Source organism: Colletes latitarsis, chromosome 1 (genome assembly GCF_051014445.1).
Source record: "Colletes latitarsis isolate SP2378_abdomen chromosome 1, iyColLati1, whole genome shotgun sequence".
NCBI lineage: Eukaryota > Metazoa > Arthropoda > Insecta > Hymenoptera > Colletidae > Colletes > Colletes latitarsis.
This window is the reverse complement of record NC_135134.1, coordinates 6,976,106-6,992,861: the sequence shown is the minus strand read 5'-3', so window position 1 is coordinate 6,992,861 and position 16,756 is coordinate 6,976,106.

The following is a 16,756-nucleotide window of genomic DNA, read 5'->3' as shown; positions in this document are numbered from 1 at the left end:
CCTCATCAGGGTCATACATTCGCGTTTTTCACATACTTGTTGAACAGATCCTGGGTTTTTTCTGGTTTGGATCACGTAGTAATGTGTTACCAGACTGAAACAGTCCATTAAACCTGGTTTCGATCTATATTTTAGAGGATAACGCATGTTTGGTCAAGGTTTGGCCTGGGATTTGCCCCCATTAGGGTCATACTTTCGCAGTTTTAACATACATGTTGACCTGATCGATGGTTTTTTCTGGATTGGATCACGTAGTAATGTGGTACCATACCGAAACAGTCCATTAAACCTGGTTGCGATCAATATTTTAGAGGATAACGCAAGTTATGTCTGGGATAGATCCGGGATTTTCCCTCATCGGACTAATACCTTCGCATTCTTCACATACTTGTTAAACAGATCCTGGGTTATTTCTGGTTTAGATCAGGTAGTAATGTGGTACCACACTGAAACATTCAATTAAACCTGGTCTTGATAAATATTTTAGAGGATAACGCATGTTAGGTCTGGGTAAGGTGTAGGATTTGCCCTCATCAGGCTCATACTTTCGCATATTTCTAATACTTCATGGCTAGATCCTGGCCTATTTCTGGATTCGATCACGTTGTAATGTGGTACCGCACTGAAACAGTCCATAAAACCTGGTTTCGATCAATATTTTTGAGGATAACGCAGGTTAGGTCTGGGATTTGTCTGAGATCTGCCCTCATCAGACTCATACTTTCGCATTCATCACATACTTGTTGAGCAGATCCTGGATTTTTCTGGTTTGGATCAGGTAGTAATGTGGTACCACACTGTAACAGTTGATTAAACCTGGTTTCGATCAATATTTTAGAGGATAACGTATGTCAGGTCTAGGTTAGGCCTGGGATTTGCCCTCATCAGACTCATACTATCGCATATTTCTCATACTTGTTGGCCAGACCCTTGCATTTTTCTGGATTGTATCACGTAGTAACGTGGTACCACACTGAAACAGTTAATTAAACCTGGATACGGCGTATATTTTAGAGGGTAACGCATGTTAGGTCTGGGTTAGGTCTAGGATTTGCCCTCATCTGGCTCATAATTTCGCATATTTCTCATACTTCATGGCTAGATCCTGGGCTATTTCTGGATTGGATCACGTTGTAATGTGGTACGACACTGAAACAGTCAATGAAACCTAGTTTCGATCAATATTTTATAGGTTGACGCAAGTTAGGTCTGGGATAGGTCTGGGATTTGCCCACATCAGGGTCATATTTTCGAGTTTTTCACATACTTGTTGAACAGATCCCTGGCTGTTTCTGGATTGGATCACGTAGTAATGTGGTACCACACTGAAACAAACAATTAAACCTGGTCTTGATAAATATTTTAGAGGATAACGCATGTTAGGTCTGGGTTAGGTCTAGGATTTGCCCCCGTGAGGCTCATACATTTCATATTTCTCATACTTCATGGCTAGATCCTTGGCTTTTTCTGGATTGGATCACGTAGTAACGTAGTACCACACTGAAACAGTCAATTAAAACTGGTTTCGATCAATATTTTAGTGGATAACGCAAGTTAGGTCTGGGATAGGTCTGGGATTTGCCCTCATCAGGCACATGCTTACGCAGTTTTAACATACATGTTGACCTGACCGAGGGTTTTTTCTGGTTTGGATCACGTAGTAATGTGGTACCACAGTGAAACAGTCCATTAAACCTGGTTTCGATCAATATTTTAGAGGATAACGCATGTTCTGTCTGGGATAGGTCTGGGATTTGCCCTCATCAGGGTCATACATTCGCATTTTTCACATATTTGTTGAACAGATCCTGGGTTCTTTCTGGTTTGGATCACGCAGTAATGTGGTACCACACTGAAACAGTCCACTCAACCTTGTTTCGATCAATATTTTATAGGATAACGCATGTTATGTCTGGGATAGTTCTGGGATTTGCCCTCATCAGGCTCGTACTGTCGCGTTTTTCACATACTTGTTGAACAGATCCTGGGTTTTTTCTGGTTTGAATCACGTAGTAATGTGGTACCACACTGAAACAGTCAATTAAACCTGGTTTCGATCAATATTTTAGAGGATAACGCAAGATAGGTCTGGGATAGGTCTGGGATTTGCCCTCATCAGGCTCATACTGTCGCGTTTTTCGCATACTTGTTGAACAGATCCTGGGTTTTTTCTGGTTTGGATCACGTAGTAATGTGTTACCAGACTGAAACAGTCCATTAAACCTGGTTTCGATCTATATTTTAGAGGATAACGCATGTTTGGTCAAGGTTAGGCCTGGGATTTGCCCCCATTAGGGTCATACTTTCGCAGTTTTAACATACATGTTGACCTGATCGATGGTTTTTTCTGGATTGGATCACGTAGTAATGTGGTACCATACCGAAACAGTCCATTAAACCTGGTTGCGATCAATATTTTAGAGGATAACGCAAGTTATGTCTGGGATAGATCCGGGATTTTCCCTCATCGGACTAATACCTTCGCATTCTTCACATACTTGTTAAACAGATCCTGGGTTATTTCTGGTTTAGATCAGGTAGTAATGTGGTACCACACTGAAACATTCAATTAAACCTGGTCTTGATAAATATTTTAGAGGATAACGCATGTTAGGTCTGGGTAAGGTCTAGGATTTGCCCACATCAGGCTCATACTTTCGCATATTTCTAATACTTCATGGCTAGATCCTGGCCTATTTCTGGATTCGATCACGTTGTAATGTGGTACCGCACTGAAACAGTCCATAAAACCTGGTTTCGATCAATATTTTTGAGGATAACGCATGTTAGGTCTAGGTTAGGCCTGGGAGTTTCACTCATCAGTCTCATACTTTCGCATACTTCACATACTAGTTGAACAGTTCCTGGGTTACTTCTGGTTTGGATCACGTAGTAATGTGCTACCACACTGAAACAGTCAATTAAACCTGGTTTCCATCAATATTTTAGAGAACAACGCAAGTTAGGTCTGGGATAGGTCTGTGATTTGCCCTCATCAGGGGCATACTTTCCCATTTTTCACATACTTGTTGAACAGATCCTGGGTTTTCTCTGGTTGGGATCACGCAGTAATGTGGTACCACACTGAAACAGACCACTAAACCTGGTTTCGATCAATATTTTAGAGGATAATGTTTGTTATGTTTAGTTTAGGCCTGGGATTTTCACTCATCAGACTCATAGCTTCGCATACTTCACATACTAGTTGAACAGTTCCTGGGATATTTCTGGTTTGGATCACGTAGTAATGTGGTACCACACTGAAACAGTCAATTAAACCTGGTCTTGATAAATATTTTAGAGGATAACGCATGTTAGGTCTGGGTAAGGTCTAGGATTTGCCCTCATCAGGCTCATACTTTCGCATATTTCTAATACTTCATGGCTAGATCCTGGGCTATTTCTGGATTGGATCACGTTGTAATGTGGTACCACACTGAAACAGTCCATTAAACCCGGTTTCGATCAATATTTTTGAGGATAACGCATGTTAGGTCTAGGTTAGGCCTTGTAGTTTCACCCATCAGTCTCATACTTTCGCATACTTCACATACTAGTTGAACAGTTCCAGTGTTATTTCTGGTTTGGATCACGTAGTAATGTGCTACCACACTGAAACAGTCAATTAAACCTGGTTTCCGTCAATATTTTAGAGGATAACGCATGTTCTGTCTGGGATAGGTCTGGGATTTGCCCTCATCAGGCTCATACTGTCGCGTTTTTGACATACTTGTTGAACAGATCCTGGGTTTTTTCTGGTTTGAATCACGTAGTAATGTCGTACCACACTGAAACAGTCAATTAAACCTGGTTTCGATCAATATTTCAGAGGATAACGCAAGTTATGTCTGGGATTGTTCTGGGATTTGCCCTCATCAGGCTCATACATTCGCGTTTTTCACATACTTGTTGAACAGATCCTGGGTTTTTTCTGGTTTGGATCACGTAGCAATGTGGTACCACACTGAAACAGTCCATGAAACCTGGTTTCGATCAATATGTTAGTGAATAATTCATGTTACGTCTAGGTTAGGTCTGGGATTTGCTCTCATCAGGCTCAGTCTTTCGCATATTTCTCATACATGATGGCTAGATCCTGGGCCTTTTCTGGATTGGATCACGTAGTAACGTGGTACCACACTGAAACAGTCCATTAAACCTGGTTTCGATCAATATTTTAGAGAATAATTCATGTTAGGTCTAGGTTAGGTCTGGGATTTGCTCTCATCAGGCTCGTACTTTCGCATTTTTCTCATACTTGATGGCCAGGTTCTGGGCTTTATCTGGTTTGGATTACGTAGTAATGTGGTACCACACCGAAACAGTCCATTAAACCTGGTTACGAACAATATTTTAGAGGATAACGCAAGTTATGTCAGGGATAGATCCGGGATTTTCCCTCATCGGACTCATACTTTCGCATTCTTCACATACTTGTTGAACAGATCCTGGGTTTTTTCTGGTTTGTATCAGGTAGCAATGTGGTACCACACTGATACAGTCCACTAAACCTGGTTTCGATCAATATTTTAGAGGATAACGCATGTTATGTCTAGGTTAGGCCTGGGACTTGCCCTCCTCAGACTCATACTTTCGAATACCTCACATACTTGTTGAACAGATCCTGGGTTTTTTCTGGTTTGGATCACGTAGTAATGTGGTACCAGACTGAAACAGTCGATTAAACGTGGTTTTGATCAATATTTTTGAGGATAACGCATGTTAGGTCTCGGTTAGGCCTGGGATTTGCCCGCATCAAGCTCATACTTTCGTGTTTTTCACATACTTGTTGAACAGATCCTGGGTTTTTTCTGGTTTGGATCACGCAGTAATGTGGTACCACACTGAAACAGTCCACTAAACCTGGTTTCGATCAATATTTTAGAGGATAACGCATGTTATGTCTAGGTTAGGCCTGGGACTTGCCCTCCTCAGACTCATACTTTCGCATACCTCACATACTTTTTGAACAGATCCTGGGTTTTGTCTGGTTTGGATCGCGTAGTAATGAGGTACCACACTAAAACATTCAATTAAACCTGGTCTTGATAAATATTTTAGAGGATAACGCATGTTAGGTCTGGGTTAGGTCTAGGATTTGCCCTCATCAGGCTCATACTTTCGCATTTTTCACATACTTGTTGAACAGATCCTGGGCTTTTTCTGGATTGGATCAGGCAGTAATGTGGTACCACACTGAAACAGTCCACTAAACCTGGTTTCGATCAATATTTTAGAGGATAACGCATGTTATGTCCAGGTTTGGTCTGGGATTTGCTCTCATCAGGCTCATACTTTCGCATATTTGTCATACTTGTTGGCCAGATCCTTGGACTTTTCTGGATTGGATCACGTAGTAATGTGGTACCACACTGAAGCAGTTAATTAAACCTGGATACGAACAATATTTTAGAGGATACACAATGTTAGATCTAGGTTAGGCCTGGGATTTGCCCTCATCAGACTCAACTTTCGCATGTTTCACATACTTGTTGTACAGATCCTTGGTTTTTTCTGGTTTGAATCACGTGGTAATGTGGTACCACACTGAAACAGTCCATGAAACCCAGGCTCTGTCAATATTTTAAAGGATATCGCATGTTATGTCTAGGTTAGGTCTAGGATTTGCCCTCATCAGTCTCATACTTTCGCATTCTTCACATACTTCTTGAACAGATCCTGCGTTTTTTCTGGTTTGGATCACGTAGTAATGTGATGCCACACTGAAACAATCAATTAAACCTGGTCTTGATAAATATTTTAGAGGATAACGCATGTTAGGTCTAGTTTAGGCCTGGGATTTGCCCTCATCAGGGTCATATTTTCGCGTTTTTCACATACTTGTTGAACAGATCCAGGGTTTTTTCTGGTTTGCATCACGTAGTAATGTGGTACGACACTGAAACAGTCAATTAAACCTGGTTTCGATCAATATTGTGGAGGATAACGCAAGTTATGTCTGGGACAGGTCTGGGATTTGCCCTCATCAGGCTCATTCTTTCGCATTCTTCACCTACTTCTTGAACAGATCCTGGGATTTTTTCTGGTTTGGATCACTTAGTAATGTGGTACCACACTAAAACAGTCGATTAGACCTGGTTTCGATCATTATTTTTGAGGATAACGCAAGTTATGTCTGGTATAGGTCTGGGATTTGCCCTCATCAGGCTCATACTTTCGCGTTTTTCACATACTTATTGAACAGATCCTGGACTTTTTTCTGGTTTGGATCACGTAGTAATGTGGTACCACACTAAAACAGTCGATTAAACGTGGTTTCGATCAATATTTTTGAGGATAACGCATGTTAGGTCTGGGTTAGGTCTGTGATTTGGCCTTATCAGGGTCATACTTTCGCATATTTCTCATGCTTGATGGCCAGATTCTGGGCTTTTTCTGGTTTGGATCACGTAGTAATGTGGTACCACACTAAAACAGTCGATTAAACGTGGTTTCGATCAATATTTTTGAGGATAACGCATGTTAGGTCTGGGTTAGGTCTGTGATTTGGCCTTATCAGGGTCATACTTTCGCATATTTCTCATGCTTGATGGCCAGATTCTGGGCTTTTTCTGGTTTGGATCACTTAGTAATGTGGTACCACACTAAAACAGTCGATTAGACCTGGTTTCGACCAATATTTTTGAGGATAACGCAAGTTATGTCTGGTATAGGTCTGGGATTTGCCCTCATCAGGCTCATACTTTCGCGTTTTTCACATACTTATTGAACAGATCCTGGACTTTTTTCTGGTTTGGATCACGTAGTAATGTGGTACCACACTAAAACAGTCGATTAAACGTGGTTTCGATCAATATTTTCGAGGATAACGCATGTTAGGTCTGGGTTAAGTCCAGGATTTGCCCGCATCAGGCTTATACTTTCGCTTATTTTTCATACTTGTTGAACAGATCCCTGGCTTTTTCTGGTTTGGATCACGTAGTAATGAAGTATCACACTGAAACAGTCCACGAAACCTGGTTTCGATCAATATTTTAGAGGATAACGCATGTTAGGTCTAGGTTAGGCCTGGGAGTTGCCCTCATCAGACTCATGCTTTCGCATTCTTCACATGCTTGTTGAACAGATCCTGGGTTTTTCTGGTTTGGATCACGTAGTAATGTGGTACCACACTGATACAGTCAGTTAAACCTAGATACGACAAATATTTTAGAGGATAACGCGTGTTAGGTCTGGGTTAGGTCTAGGATTTGGCCTTATCTGGCTCATACTTTCGCATTTTTCGCAAACTCGTTGGCCAGATCCGGGGCTTTTTCTGGTTTGGATCACGTGGTAATGTGGTACCACACTGAAACAGTCGATTAAACCTGGTCTTGATAAATATTTTAGAGGATAACGCATGTTAGGTCTGGGTTAGGTCTAGGATTTGCCCCCGTGAGGCTCATACTTTCGCATATTTTTCATACTTGTTGAACAGCTCCTGGGCTTTTTCTGGTTTGGATCACGTAGTAATGTGGTACCACACTGAAACAGTCCACTAAACCTGGTTTCGATCAATATTTTAGAGGATAACTCGTGTTAGGTCTGAGTTAGGGCTAGGATTTGCCCTCATCAGGCTCATACTTTCGCATATTTCTCATACCTGTTAGCCAGATCCGTTGCTTTTTCTGGATTGCATCACATACTGATGTAGTACCACACTGAAACTGTCAATTATACCTGGTCTCGATCAATATTTTAGAGGATAACTCATGTTAGGTCAAGGTTAGGCCTGGGATTTGCCCTCATCACACTCATACTTTCGCATTCTTCACATACTTGTTGAACAGCACCTGGGTTTTTTCTGGTGTGGATCAGGTAGTAATGTGGTACCACACTGAAACAGTCGATTAAACCTGGTCTTGATAAATATTTTAGAGGATAACGCATGTTAGGTCTGGGTTAGGTCTAGGATTTGCCCCCGTGAGGCTCATACTTTCGCATATTTCTCATACTTGATGGCCAGATCCTGGGTTTTTTTCTGGTCTGGATCACGTAGTAGTGTGGTACCACACTGAAACAGTCGATTAAACCTGGTCACGATCAACATTTTAGAGGATAACGCCGGTTAGGACTCGGTTAGATGTGGGATTATGCCCTCATCAGGCTCATACTTTCGCATATTTCTCATACCTGTTAGCCAGATACGTTGCTTTTTCTGGATTCGATCACATACTGATGCAGTACCACACTGAAACTGTCAATTATACCTGGTCTCGATCAATATTTTAGAGGATAACTCATGTTAGGTCAAGGTTAGGCCTGGGATTTGCCCTCATCACACTCATACTTTCGCATTCTTCACATACTTGTTGAACAGATCCTTGGTATTTTATGGTTTGGATCAGGTAGTAATGTGGTACCACACTGATACAATCAGTTAAACCTAGATACGACAAATATTTTAGAGGATAACGCGTGTTAGGTCTGGGTTAGGTCTAGGATTTGCCCTTATCTGGCTCATACTTTCGCATATTTCTCATACTTGTTGGCCAGATCCTGGGCTTTCTCTGGTTTGGATCACGTAGTAATGTGGTACCACTCTGAAACAGTCGAATAAACCTGGGTTCGATCAATATTATAGATGATAACGCATGTTAGGTCTGGGTTAGGGCTAGGATTTGCCCTCATCAGTCTCATACTTTCGCATTCTTCACATACTTGTTGAACAGATCCTTGGTATTTTCTGGTTTGGTTCACGTAGTAATGTGGTACCACACTGAAACAGTCCATTAAACCTGTTTTCGATCAATATTTTTGAGGATAACGCATGTTAGGTCTAGGTTAGGCCTGGGATTCGCCCTCATCAGACTCATACTTTCGCATTCTTCACGTGCTGGTTGAACAGATACTGGGTTTTTTCTAGTCTGGATCAGGTAGTAATGTGGTACCACACTGAAACAGTCGATTAACCCTGGTCACGATCAACATTTTAGAGGATAACGCCGGATAGGACTCGGTTAGGTGTCGGATCTGCCCTCATCAGGCGCATACTTTCGCATATTTCTCATACTTGTTAGCCAGATCCGTTGCTTTTTCTGGATTGGATCACACAGTAATGTATTACCACACTGATACAGTCAATTATACCTGTTATCGATCAATATCTGTGAGGATAACGCATGTTAGGTCTGGGTTAGGTCCAGGATTTGCCCGCATCAGACTCAACTTTCGCATGTTTCACATACTTGTTGTACAGATCCTTGGTTTTTTCTGGTTTGAATCACATGGTAATGTGGTACCACACTGAAACAGTCCATGAAACCCAGGCTCTGTCAATATTTTAAAGGATATCGCATGTTATGTCTAGGTTAGGTCTAGGATTTGCCCTCATCAGTCTCATACTTTCGCATTCTTCACATACTTCTTGAACAGATCCTGCGTTTTTTCTGGTTTCGATTACGTAGTAATGTGGTACCACACCGAAGCAGACCATTAATCCTGGTTTCGATTATTATTTTAGAGGATAACACATGTTAGGTCTAGGTTAGGTCTGGGATTTGCCCCCATCAGGGTCATACTTTCGCAGTTTTAACATACATGTTGACCTGATCGATGGTTTTTTCTGCTTTCGATCACGTAGCAAGGTGGTACCACACTGAAACAGTCAATTAAACCTGGTTTCGATCAATATTTCATAGGATAACGCAAGTTAGGTCTGGGATAGGTCTGGGATCTGCCCTCATCAGGGTCATATTTTCGCGTTTTTCACATACTTGTTGAACAGATCCCTGGCTTTTTCTGGTTTGAATCACGTACTAATGTGGTACCACACTGAAAGAGTCCATTAAACCAGGTTTCGATCAATATTTTAGAGGATCACGCATGATAGGTCTAGGTTAGGCCTGGGATTTGCTCTCATCAGGCTCGTACTTTCGCATATTCCTCATACTTGATGGCCAGATTCTGGGCTTTTCCTGGTTTGGATCACGTAGTAATGTGATGCCACACTGAAACAATCAATTAAACCTGGTCTTGATAAATATTTTAGAGGATAACGCATGTTAGGTCTAGTTTAGGCCTGGGATTTGCCCTCATCAGGGTCATATTTTCGCGTTTTTCACATACTTGTTGAACAGATCCAGGGTTTTTTCTGGTTTGCATCACGTAGTAATGTGGTACGACACTGAAACAGTCAATTAAACCTGGTTTCGATCAATATTGTGGAGGATAACGCAAGTTATGTCTGGGACAGGCCTGGGATTTGCCCTCATCAGGCTCATTCTTTCGCATTCTTCACCTACTTCTTGAACAGATCCTGGGATTTTTTCTGGTTTGGATCACTTAGTAATGTGGTACCACACTAAAACAGTCGATTAGACCTGGTTTCGATCAATATTTTTGAGGATAACGCAAGTTATGTCTGGTATAGGTCTGGGATTTGCCCTCATCAGGCTCATACTTTCGCGTTTTTCACATACTTATTGAACAGATCCTGGACTTTTTTCTGGTTTGGATCACGTAGTAATGTGGTACCACACTAAAACAGTCGATTAAACGTGGTTTCGATCAATATTTTTGAGGATAACGCATGTTAGGTCTGGGTTAGGTCTGTGATTTGGCCTTATCAGGGTCATACTTTCGCATATTTCTCATGCTCGATAGCCAGATTCTGGGCTTTTTCTGGTTTGGATCACGTAGTACTGTGGTACCACACTGAAACAGTCGATTAAACGTGGTTTCGATCAATATTTTTGAGGATAACGCATGTTAGGTCTGGGTTAGGTCTGTGATTTGGCCTTATCAGGGTCATACTTTCGCATATTTCTCATGCTTGATGGCCAGATTCTGGGCTTTTTCTGGTTTGGATCACGTAGTAATGTGGTACCACACTAAAACAGTCGATTAAACGTGGTTTCGATCAATATTTTTGAGGATAACGCATGTTAGGTCTGGGTTAGGTCTGTGATTTGGCCTTATCAGGGTCATACTTTCGCATATTTCTCATGCTTGATGGCCAGATTCTGGGCTTTTTCTGGTTTGGATCACTTAGTAATGTGGTACCACACTAAAACAGTCGATTAGACCTGGTTTCGATCAATATTTTTGAGGATAACGCAAGTTATGTCTGGTATAGGTCTGGGATTTGCCCTCATCAGGCTCATACTTTCGCGTTTTTCACATACTTATTGAACAGATCCTGGACTTTTTTCTGGTTTGGATCACGTAGTAATGTGGTACCACACTAAAACAGTCGATTAAACGTGGTTTCGATCAATATTTTCGAGGATAACGCATGTTAGGTCTGGGTTAAGTCCAGGATTTGCCCGCATCAGGCTTATACTTTCGCTTATTTCTCATACTTGTTGAACAGATCCCTGGCTTTTTCTGGTTTGGATCACGTAGTAATGAAGTATCACACTGAAACAGTCCACGAAACCTGGTTTCGATCAATATTTTAGAGGATAACGCATGTTAGGTCTAGGTTAGGCCTGGGAGTTGCCCTCATCAGACTCATGCTTTCGCATTCTTCACATGCTTGTTGAACAGATCCTGGGTTTTTCTGGTTTGGATCACGTAGTAATGTGGTACCACACTGATACAGTCAGTTAAACCTAGATACGACAAATATTTTAGAGGATAACGCGTGTTAGGTCTGGGTTAGGTCTAGGATTTGGCCTTATCTGGCTCATACTTTCGCATTTTTCGCAAACTCGTTGGCCAGATCCGGGGCTTTTTCTGGTTTGGATCACGTGGTAATGTGGTACCACACTGAAACAGTCGATTAAACCTGGTCTTGATAAATATTTTAGAGGATAACGCATGTTAGGTCTGGGTTAGGTCTAGGATTTGCCCCCGTGAGGCTCATACTTTCGCATATTTTTCATACTTGTTGAACAGCTCCTGGGCTTTTTCTGGTTTGGATCACGTAGTAATGTGGTACCACACTGAAACAGTCCACTAAACCTGGTTTCGATCAATATTTTAGAGGATATCTCGTGTTAGGTCTGAGTTAGGGCTAGGATTTGCCCTCATCAGGCTCATACCTTCGCATATTTCTCATACCTGTTAGCCAGATCCGTTGCTTTTTCTGGATTGCATCACATACTGATGTAGTACCACACTGAAACTGTCAATTATACCTGGTCTCGATCAATATTTTAGAGGATAACTCATGTTAGGTCAAGGTTAGGCCTGGGATTTGCCCTCATCACACTCATACTTTCGCATTCTTCACATACTTGTTGAACAGCACCTGGGTTTTTTCTGGTGTGGATCAGGTAGTAATGTGGTACCACACTGAAACAGTCGATTAAACCTGGTCTTGATAAATATTTTAGAGGATAACGCATGTTAGGTCTGGGTTAGGTCTAGGATTTGCCCCCGTGAGGCTCATACTTTCGCATATTTCTCATACTTGATGGCCAGAACCTGGGTTTTTTTCTGGTCTGGATCACGTAGTAGTGTGGTACCACACTGAAACAGTCGATTAAACCTGGTCACGATCAACATTTTAGAGGATAACGCCGGTTAGGACTCGGTTAGATGTGGGATTATGCCCTCATCAGGCTCATACTTTCGCATATTTCTCATACCTGTTAGCCAGATACGTTGCTTTTTCTGGATTCGATCACATACTGATGCAGTACCACACTGAAACTGTCAATTATACCTGGTCTCGATCAATATTTTAGAGGATAACTCATGTTAGGTCAAGGTTAGGCCTGGGATTTGCCCTCATCACACTCATACTTTCGCATTCTTCACATACTTGTTGAACAGATCCTTGGTATTTTATGGTTTGGATCAGGTAGTAATGTGGTACCACACTGATACAATCAGTTAAACCTAGATACGACAAATATTTTAGAGGATAACGCGTGTTAGGTCTGGGTTAGGTCTAGGATTTGCCCTTATCTGGCTCATACTTTCGCATATTTCTCATACTTGTTGGCCAGATCCTGGGCTTTCTCTGGTTTGGATCACGTAGTAATGTGGTACCACTCTGAAACAGTCGAATAAACCTGGGTTCGATCAATATTATAGATGATAACGCATGTTAGGTCTGGGTTAGGGCTAGGATTTGCCCTCATCAGTCTCATACTTTCGCATTCTTCACATACTTGTTGAACAGATCCTTGGTATTTTCTGGTTTGGTTCACGTAGTAATGTGGTACCACACTGAAACAGTCCATTAAACCTGTTTTCGATCAATATTTTTGAGGATAACGCATGTTAGGTCTAGGTTAGGCCTGGGATTCGCCCTCATCAGACTCATACTTTCGCATTCTTCACGTGCTGGTTGAACAGATCCTGGGTTTTTTCTAGTCTGGATCAGGTAGTAATGTGGTACCACACTGAAACAGTCGATTAACCCTGGTCACGATCAACATTTTAGAGGATAACGCCGGATAGGACTCGGTTAGGTGTCGGATCTGCCCTCATCAGGCGCATACTTTCGCATATTTCTCATACTTGTTAGCCAGATCCGTTGCTTTTTCTGGATTGGATCACACAGTAATGTATTACCACACTGATACAGTCAATTATACCTGTTATCGATCAATATCTGTGAGGATAACGCATGTTAGGTCTGGGTTAGGTCCAGGATTTGCCCGCATCAGGCTCATACTTTCGCTTATTTCTCATACTTGTTGAACAGATCCCTGGCTTTTTCTGGTTTGGATAACGTAGTAATGAAGTATCACACTGAAACAGTCCACGAAACCTGGTTTCGATCAATATTTTAGAGGATAACGCATGTTAGGTCTAGGTTAGGCCTGGGATTTGCCCTCTTCAGACTCATGCTTTCGCATTCTTCACATGCTTGTTGAACAGATCCTGGGTTTTTCTGGTTTGGATCACGTAGTAATGTGGTACCACACTGATACAATCAGTTAAACCTAGATACGACAAATATTTTAGAGGATAACGCGTGTTAGGTCTGGGTTAGGTCTAGGATTTGCCCTTATCTGGCTCATACTTTCGCATTTTTCGCAAACTCGTTGGCCTGATCCGGGGCTTTTTCTGGTTTGGATCACGTGGTAATGTGGTACCACACTGAAACAGTCAATTAAACCTAGTCTCGGTCAATATTTTAAAAGATAACGCATGTTAGGTCTGGGTTAGGTCTGGGATTTGCCCTCATCAGGATCATACTTTCACATTTTTCGCTTACTAGTTGGCCCGATCCCGGGCTTTTTCTGGTTTGGATCATGTGGTAAAGTGGTATCACACTGAAATAGTCCTTTAAACTTGGTTTCGATCAATAGCTTAGAGGATAACTCATGTTAGGTCAAGGTTAGGCCTGGGATTTGCTCTCATCAGACTCATACTTTCGCATTCTTCACATACTTGTTGAACAGCACCTGGGTTTTCTCTGGTTGGGATCACGCAGTAATGTGGTACCACACTGAAACAGACCACTAAACCTGGTTTCGATCAATATTTTAGAGGATAATGCTTGTTATGTTTAGTTTAGGCCTGGGAGTTTCACCCATCAGTCTCATACATTCGCATACTTCACATACTAGTTGAACAGTTCCTGGGTTATTTCTGGTTTGGATCACGTAGTAATGTGCTACCACACTGAAACAGTCAATTAAACCTGGTCTTGATAAATATTTTAGAGGATAACGCATGTTAGGTCTGGGTAAGGTCTAGGATTTGCCCTCATCAGGCTCATACTTTCGCATATTTCTAATACTTCATGGCTAGATCCTGGGCTATTTCTGGATTGGATCACGTTGTAATGTGGTACCACACTGAAACAGTCCATTAAACCTGGTTTCGATCAATATTTTAGGGACTAACGCATGTTAGGTCTAGGTTAGGTCTGGGATTTGCCCTCATCAGGTTCATACTTTCGCAGTTTTAACATCCATGTTGATCTGATCGAGGGTTTTTTCTACTTTGGATCACGGAGTAATGTGGTACCACACTGAAACAGTCCACTAAACCTGGTTTCGATCAATATTTTAGAGGATAACGCATGTTAGGTCTAGGTTAGGCCTGGGAGTTTCACCCATCAGTCTCATACTTTCGCATACTTCACATACTAGTTGAACAGTTCCTGGGTTATTTATGGTTTGGATCACGTAGTAATGTGCTACCACACTGAAACAGTCAATTAAACCTGGTCTTGATAAATATTTTAGAGGATAACGCATGTTAGGTCTGGGTAAGGTCTAGGATTTGCCCTCATCAGGCTCATACTTTCGCATATTTCAAATACTTCATGGCTAGATCCTGGGCTATTTCTTGATTGGATCACGTTGTAATGTGGTACCACACTGAAACAGTCCGTTAAACCTGGTTTCGATCAATATTTTTGGGGATAACGCATGTTAGGCCTGGGAGTTTCACTCATCGGTCTCATACTTTCGCATACTTCACATACTAGTTGAACAGTTCCAGTGTTATTTCTGGTTTGGATCACGTAGTAATGTGCTACCACACTGAAACAGTCAATTAAACCTGGTTTCCGTCAATATTTTAGAGGACAACGCATGTTAGGTCTAGGTTATGTCTGGGATTTGCTCTCATCAGGCTCGTACTTTCGCATTCTTCACATTCATGTTGAACGGTTCCTGGGTTTTTTCGGGTTTCGATCACGTAGTAATGTGGTACCACACTGAAACAGTCCATTAAACCTGGTTACGATCAATATTTTAGAGAATAATTCATGTTAGGTCTAGGTTAGCCCTGGGATTTGCTCCCATTAGGCTCGTACTTTCGCATTCTTCACATTCTTGTTGAACGGTACCTGGGGTTTTTCGGGTTTCGATCACGTAGTAATGTGGTACCACACTGAAACAGTCCATTAAACCTGGTTACGATCAATATTTTAGAGAATAATTCATGTTAGGTCTAGGTTAGCCCTGGGATTTGCTCCCATTAGGGTCATACTTTCGCAGTTTTAACATACATGTTGATCTGATCGAGGGTTTTTTCTACTTTGGATCACGGAGTAATGTGGTACCACACTGAAACAGTCCACTAAACCTGGTTTCTATCAATATTTTAGAGGATAACGCATGTTATGTCTAGGTTAGGCCTGGGACTTGCCCCCATCAGACTCATACTTTCGCATACCTCACATACTTGTTGAACAGATCCTGGGTTTCTTTCTGGTTTGGATCACGTAGTAGTGTGGTACCACACTGAAACAGTCGATTAAACCTGGTTTCGATCAATATTTTTGAGGATATCGCATGTTAGGTCTAGGTTAGGCCTGGGATTTTCACTCATCAGACCCATACTTTCGCATTCATCACATATTTGTTAAACAGATCCCGGGTTATTTCTGGTTTGGATCAGGTAGTAATGTGGTACCACACTGAAACAGTCGATTAAACCTGGTCACGATCAATATTTTAGAGAATAACGCATGTTAGGTCTAGGTTAGGTCAGGGATTTGCTCTCAACAGGCTCGTACTTTCGCATATTTCTCATACTTGATGGCCAGATTCGTGGCTTTTTCTGGTTTGGATCAAGTAGTAATGTGGTACCACACTGAAACAGTCGATTAAACCCGGTTTCGATCAACATTTTAGAGGATAACGCATGTTATGTCTAGTTTAGGCCTGGGATTTTCACTCATCAGACTCATACTTTCGCAGCTTTAACATACATGTTGACCTGATCGAGGGTTTTTTCTGCATTGGATCACGTAGTAAAGTGGTACCACACTGAAACAGTCCATTAAACCTGGTTTCGATCAATATTTTAGAGGATAACGCATGTTCTGTCTGGGATAGGTCTGGGATTTGCCCTCATCAGGCTCATACTGTCGCGTTTTTCACATACTTGTTGA